This window comes from Amia ocellicauda, chromosome 10, assembly GCF_036373705.1.
Source record: "Amia ocellicauda isolate fAmiCal2 chromosome 10, fAmiCal2.hap1, whole genome shotgun sequence".
NCBI lineage: Eukaryota > Metazoa > Chordata > Actinopteri > Amiiformes > Amiidae > Amia > Amia ocellicauda.
The window spans coordinates 41190359-41198634 of record NC_089859.1 but is presented as its reverse complement, the minus strand read 5'-3'; positions in this window follow the sequence as shown (position 1 = coordinate 41198634).

Genomic DNA, 8276 nt, shown 5'->3' with positions numbered 1-8276 from the left:
TGACAGTCTCCAAGGTTCTCATCGTAAATAACAAACAGAAATCAAACTACCTTCTGGCCTGACCTTCTAGCTTGACCTTATCTTTCTTAAGTATACAAGAGAGATTAACAGGTGTGAGAAAAGAATTTCTAACTTTCCTTCCACACATACATACATACATACATACATACATACATACATACGGAAAATAAATAATAGAATTTTGAATCACAATAAGATGTTATCAAGTACAGAAAAAGAAAATGTAATAAAATGTGATCTTAAATACATACAAATAAAGAAAATTGGTTTACTATTTCCAGATTCCTTTTTTGAAATACAATGACATGCATTACAAATGAGTATTTACATTATATTTACAGCCGGTGCTCGTGTGTCACTGTGTCCCTCAGGCTGTGGTAGGCGCTGACATATTGGGCAGCCAGGGTGGCTGTGTGTCCCTCCCCCAGGAGGACTGACCGTTTTTCTTTTTTCTAAATTTTGTCACAGGTTGGGTGGGCATCCATTATGTTGTTACAGAATGTGTCCCTTATTTTGGGCTAAAACTTTCCGTGGAGGGGAACGTGGATCAGTTTGTACCATTTTTGGGAAGATCTGCCTTGTTGGGGCGGAGCTGTGATCCAGGTGAACAGCAGATCGGGCATAGGTGGGCATGTGGGCAGAGGAGTAGGAAGGCCGGTCAAGCAAATAAGCTTGCTAAGGTACGCAGCAGCAGCAAGCAGCCCCCCCATCCAGCCAGCCAGCCAGTCTGGCTAGCAGTGACTGAGTGGTTGACAGACGGCAAGCAACGGAATGTACGTGCTCTGTGATGTCATAGCAGTCAGCTGAGAGAGGCTCGTGATGTCATGGCTGAGCTGGCTGGCTGGCTGGCTGGCGGGCTGGCTGGCTCTGTGTGTGTGTGTGTTTGTGTGTGTGTCTGTTTTTCTGTTTGTCAGTCTGTCTGTCTGTCTCTCTCTCTCTCTCTCTCCCTCTCAATTCATTTGTATTGTCAAAGCAATTGGACATACATACATTCATACATATATATATATATATATATATATATATATATATATATATATATATATATATATATATATATACATACATACATACATCCATACATGCTAGAAAGTCATTACTATGTTATCTTAAAGGCTAACTAAGCAGAACATATATCATTATAGAACAGAGTTCATAGGTCAACACATGGTTTTAGGGAACAGGCTCGTAGGTCATACCGTTTGACATTGTCTCCAAGGTTCTCATCGTAAATAACAAACAGAAATCAAACTATCTTCTGGGCTGACCTTCTAGTTTGACCGTATCTTTCTTAAGTATACAAGAGAGAAAAACAGGTGTAAGAAAATAATTTCTAATTTTCCTTCTACACATATATACATACATACATACATATGTAGCGTTATGTTGGGTGTATTTGGATAAGAGCATTTGGGCTCTGAGCTGAAGCACGGATCTAAAGAAGACCTCTCCCCCCCCCAAAGTTATCAGATTTCCTTAGCTCATCAGCTTGGAACTGGCTTGCATCAAAGTGACAGTTTTGGGGAGGATGGCACCGAGAAGAGGCCAAATAGTTTGGAATTCTGCTATGAGATGTCTGGAGAAAGGGGCCTGTAGGTGATAAAAACTCTTTGAAGTGGATGAGAGCCGAAATCCCGACATAGAGCTACGAACCCGGGCCAACCGGCATTTCCAAAAGATGGCATGGATTGACATCAGTCATAAATCAAGCCCCCCTCCAATAGGACACTGGGGGCTGAAACCGAAATCCAATCTCAAGAACTCAGGGACCAATCACCTACTAATCTGACAGACTTTAAGGAACAGCGGACAGTCTTTCTCTCTCTCTTTCTCTCACCTGAACCAGAAACTCGCTGCCACAGCTCAACCTGTAGCTCTGTTGCCAGAACCGGAATCAGAAACCAACCAAGTCTTTGCCGGCAACAGAAGAGTTAAACTGGGAGAAGGAGATTGAGCCGTACGAAGAATTCTTTTAAAGGACTTTATTAAATAAATAACTTTACAGACCCACCTGATCAGTGGAGTTTTACAGCTGGACAATTGACTAAGTCGACTGAATACGAAAGTGTCAGTCACTTAAATAGCTATTTGAGTCTTAAGAAACTTGACCCTTGGAACAAACAGGGCCCTGCTTTCCTCAAAGACTTTGTCTTCAAATAAGTACGGTGAGAGACCCTGCTTGCCAAGAAGATTTTGTGCACAACCTTGGAGCCTTCAAACCAGTGGAAAATCTGTTTGGAAAAGACTCTACATTCCCGAAACCCCAACTTCCAGGTGCATCGACTGAGTGGAAGTTCTTGGACAAAGCCGAACCAGACTGCCTTTGTACCAAACCACACAGACCTCGTGCCGTGTGCTGTTATCTGAGCCCGAAGCCAGAGAGGCCTCTCTGCGACGAAGTTCACATAAGTTTAACAGTTTGGAGTTTGTGATTCATGACATTTGAGAAATCAATTAGAAATGTTAATCTGTGATTCATAACTCTAGAATGTGTAATATCATTTAGTTTTCTTAAATATAAATGTGTGTTGCATTAAACTGTTTTGTTGATAATTTTAGAAATAAAATCTGTCAACGCCGAGAAATATCTTCTCATTCCTGTTTAACTGTTTAGTCTGAAATTGACACAAGTTAATAGACATTAGATTATTGGTGGCCCTGCCTATCCTTAATCATTGAATAATAATCAGTTAAGGGAAATTGTGGTAACAAATAGGATCTTTCTCGGCACCTAAACGTAAATGAGACTGATATATATATAACGAGAAGTTACCTGACATAAATACTAACCTGCGTAGTTATTTAATGTCTGACTAATAATACTAACGAGAGACTCACCTTCGTCTTACTAACCGGTATTGTAGTCAATGTGTTTATAACCTTTTTTGTTTAACGATTTGTTAAACGGAATGTACGTGCTCTGTGCTGTCATAGCAGTAAGCTGAGAGAGGCTCGTCATGTCATCACTGAGCTGGCTGGCTGGCTGGCTGGCTCTCTGTGTGTGTGTGTGTGTGTGTGTGTGTGTATGTGTGTCTCTCTGTCTGTCTGTCTGTCTGTCTGTCTGTCTCTCTCTCTCTCTCTCTCCCTCTCAATTCAATTCATTTGTATTGTCAAAGCAATTGGACATGCATACATACATACATACATATATATGGAAAATAAACAATATGTGTACATCTCTTTCGGCATTAGTGGTGCCCTCACAGATGTGCAAGTTACATGACAGACAGACAGACAGACACACACACACTTTCACACACAGACAGACAGACACAAACACACACAAACATACACAGACACACATACTTTGACAGACAGACAGACAGACAGACAGACACACGCATATTATGGGTCTTTGTTGGGTAGTGAAATGGGTAGCATCAGTCGCAGTGTGGGTAATGTCAGGGAGCCAATCATAGTCCCCGTTATTTGCATATCGTGGCACAAAGCATTCTGGGAAAAGCAACTAAACACGTTTAGTCATGTATTTGTCCATAGTTTAGACATGAGATGAAAGAGACAGTATGACGTATTGAGCACCTAGGATTCCTCATGTGTATGTGAGGGGCAGAGGAACCGGATCCCAAGTGTGCGTCCCAGGTGCTTTAGGTTTCAAAGCATGCAGGGGAATAGGCACCCCACCCTGACACCTATAGAAGACTGGATAGGGAGATATAAATAGCAATGGGGAGACTCTTGTACTTGGTGTGGCTCTATCCATATAGTGGGGCCAGCAGCCACTTAGCAGGTGCAGCAATAGAAGCTCAGCCTGGGGAGACTGGATTTAGCATTTCCTCTCCATTTTGATAACTATCCATAATCATTTCTGCAAAATACTTCTATGATACCTATGTATGTTTTTTACTTGTACTATATTATACTATCAAGTATCAGTGTACACATACAATGTGACCTGTTACATTAATACAGAGGCCACGGAAGGCCAGATCACTAATAGCCACTGTCCCCTGATATTACACTTTTTTACAATCACTTTGGCACTCATTTCAGAACCTTGATGTCATTTTTCAAAACTCTAGACACTAAACTCACACCCGATGATCAAAATGCACATTTTTCAAAACTCTAACACTTTTTTACAATTGCTTGGATACAATACACATCAACCTCAGATCATTTGTTCATTGAACTAAAATGACACAACTTAACATCAAAGTATTACCATTTCAAAATGCAATTCACACATTACATCTGAGATCACTGTCTATTCATTTCATTACAAAGATCTAACTATCAATTGATACAGCTGCTCAAAATGATAAGTGACTGTTGCATTACTCTTAATGCATAGTTTTATGGAAACTGACAAACAGTATTCCATGTTTCGATCATGAAAGTTTCAGGATAATGAGATCCATTGACACCAATAACCGAGGAGCATGGTTTCTTAGGGTTACCATAGACTTGACTGTGTCTTCTTGTTTGTGAAGGAACAGGACTGTGTTTTCCTTTCTGGGTTCCCGCAGGCTTAAGTGTGTTTGTAAACTGCAGCGTAGGTTTGACCTACTATTAGAAAAAAAAAAAAAAGGAGCGCTAATTAATTGTTCAATATCTGATACGCCGGTGATAATATAAAATAACGTGTTTATAGTTTATAGAAGTTTATAGTGTTTATGGTAAATGAAGAAAAGTCATTAAGTTATATACAAGTTCTATAAATGCAAACATTGAAAAGCATGTTTGTTGTTATTCCTATATAGGATTTAGTATTATTTGTGTTTTCTTGTTTTTTGCTATGTTTTCTCCCCTGTCGTTTATTGTTATTTTGCGGGCTTGCACGCCTTGGTTGTTGTGTACAAAACGATACATAGAAAATGGGAAAACGTGTTACTGTGTGGGAACAGCTCTAGTAAGATGGGCGACCCGCCACTTAAAGGTACACATGTAAGGTACATGTATGATAACTATGGAGTGAAGCGGTGCGTTTGACTGGACAATAGGTGACAGAAAATTAAGGTTTCCAGAAGATGGGACTTTTGATTCAGATAGACTTGAGCACCTAAAAACGGTTTTGCAAAATAGGAATACAAAGCATTAAGAAATGAGAAACCAAAGCTAGCTATCTTAAAACATTTGTTAGAGAAAAGAAAGAAAAGACAACAGGCATAATTCAATCTGAATGCCCCGAAGACAAATTAAAAATATATATATATGTTTTTCAGTATAAATGACAGTCCTCAAGATACTGAAGGAAAATTACTAGATAAGTAATAAATAAGGGTAGTTTGAGACACTGCAGGTCAATAAAACATGCCAACCAAAACCATGGTATCTGAATTTACTATGGATATAAATTAATATGTGTCTCTTTGTATGTTTGTACGTTTTCAGTTTGCGCAAGGTAAATGTCCATATTTTGACTTTTTCATGTACTGTATAGTCCAGAATATGACTAAGAGAGTCATAAGTCACAAATAGTTACAGAATGATAGCTAAAAAACGCCAGTTAAATATGTTGTAATAACAGACCTACAAGAAAGTCAGCATTTAACTGTACACAGAATGCTATTGCAAACAGAAATAATAATACAAAATTAAGTTATTTAAATAGGTCTTACGAATACAGAAGTTAAAAGTAACATGTTAGAAATGGAATTAGAGCCAAATTTAGAAATAGGAATCCGAGGCAACCACAAACATTCGGTGAAGGTTTCTTACATATTGATAAATAGATAACCAGATACTCCAGGAAATTAACGATGTGCTCATTTGGAAGCTATGAGTTCCACAATGAAGAGTTTTTAAATCCCTAGAAATAGATCCCTAAATACAATGTGTAGGTAAGAAATTAACTATTGATCAGTTCAATCTGGATTCGGGAACAGTTCTTCTGAACCTGTACTGGTGTAGATTGGACTTCAATAGGAGGAAGTGACACAATAAAGACATGAGCCGCGCAGGAGGACAGTCTTAGTGCCCACGCAGGTTCTTAGTTGGGGAAATCATTGACTGGACACATTTTTTGAAAATGTGCTTTCCTGAAGTACCTGGACATCATTATTGAGATCAATGAAAAGGCTTATTTTCCAAAGATTAAATACATTCATTAACTACAATAGGAGCCGTATGTGCTCCTCTGCTCCCCCTGTTCGCCTGAGCAGACAAGCAGCCTGAGATGAGAGAGAGAGAGAGAGAGAGAGAGAGAGAGAGAGAGAAGTCAGAGACAAGGCAGAGACTGTAAGTACGTGTAAGGGTTCATAACTTATTACAAACAGAGCAAGAGTGTAATGAATGGTAATTTACACTGCTTGTATTAATAATGATAATAATATTGATGTTGATACAGACGAATACATCACATACTAGATGACAACCGCATAAAACTAATAATAATGAAAATAGGAATAATAGGAGTATGGAAATAATTTCAAATTATGGTTTATTGGTAAAAAATGAATTGAGAAACAAAGATTAATAACTGCCATCATTTACCCAACTACTATTAACTATGGTGTTGAAGGAGCTGCTGTAATAGTTATTGTAATGTTCTCAGGTATTTAAGTTAGATAAAAGGACAAAGATAAGCACATTGTTTTGAAACTTTGACAACTCCACACAAAAAGAGTATCTACACTAGGAAGTAAAGCTGATTCAATAAACACAGGAGATATGATGCTGCTGACGACAGCTGAGTGCTGTACTGAAATAATTTGATAAATGAGATAAATTGGAATCAAGATTATTATTATTTTGAATTGTCCCTTTACTAGAAACCTTATAGATTGTGCGAATGTCAACTAATGTGATAGAGATGCCTTTTATAAGGACGATCTCTGATGTTGTGTGAACCACACATTGTGTCTTCAGACTGATTTATTCCACATGGCAGATATGCATATTATGAATCGTGTCCTGAAGGAACCGATGTCTGACCCATATGGAGAAGATGCTGGTGTTCTTGTTGAGACACAGTAGGCCGAGGGCGCGGCTTTAAAGACAGCCTCACAGCAACTTGAACAGACCAATGCTGAGGTCCACTACGCTGAAGTGATGCTTGACTCAGTGGAGAAATAAGTTAAAATACTATAATTAAAGGTTTTCCATATTATAGGAATCTACAATATATTGTGAAACTGCTCAGATGACGTCCGCAGTAGCACATATTCTTCTATTGATAGTTTAATTTATAATGTACTATTAGTGGAGATGTCACATTATTCAAATGAATAGAATGACAGCCATGAAGTCAGAATCAGTCCATTGCCCTTCACTTAAGATTTGTACAATGTATAATGTTTATAAATCAAAACGCAACAAATATATGTACAATACAGTTTACAAACTGAATTTGTAAAAAAGAATGTTTTGCTGACTTTTGTATTCTCTTTGAAGCAACAAAATGTATGTGTTATGTATGTCGTAACTAGGGTTTGACTTTTATGACCTGGGGCTGGATGAAATTTAATTTGAGATGCACTGTAAAAGCTCCAGGAAATTGCAACTGGCCACTGCACCTTCCATAAGAGAGCTCAAACATTTGCTAATGCATTGGTTGCCTCACAGGCACTCTTTCCCTGGTTTGCCCATGTGGCGCATGGTGTTGGCCACACGGGCAAAGGGGGGATGTGTGCATCAGTCTTTTAAATTGGTTTGCCCCAGGTTTTATAGTAACAGCTTAGCAATATTGTAGAACTTGCCACATTTGTCAAGCTCATAATCCTGCAATATGCAAATAGATTGTGTTCAAAAGCTTAAATGTTGTGGATATGAATATATACTTGTAATAATATATAGGTGTTCTAAATGGGTTGAAGCCTATCCCGTAGGAAGGCTGAAGTAGTAAAAGTAGCAAAAATACAGTTAAGGGATGTTATATGTAGATTTCGCATTCCAGGGAAATTTCCAGTGATAGGAACACTCACTTCACTGGGACAATAGTGCAGGAACTATGCAAAGCCCTGCGAGGTAAACAACATTTTCACTGCCCCATCAGGCTCAGTCAGCTGGAGCAGTGGAGAAACAAAATGGGATATTAAAGAATAAGCTGTCTAATATATGCAAACAAACAGGACTCAAACGTCCAGATCCCCTTCCTATAGTCCTAATGACAATGAAATCGTCAGCAAATTGAGAAAAACAGGTCTTTCTCTGTGTGAGATTATTATGGGATGACTTATGAGACTCTCCATCACTCCTCCATTGTCTGTAAGGGAAATGGACATCCACTTGATGGATGATGCTATGTTGTCTTTTTGTATGGGACTAACACGTGCGAGCCTCTCTCAGCTTACTGC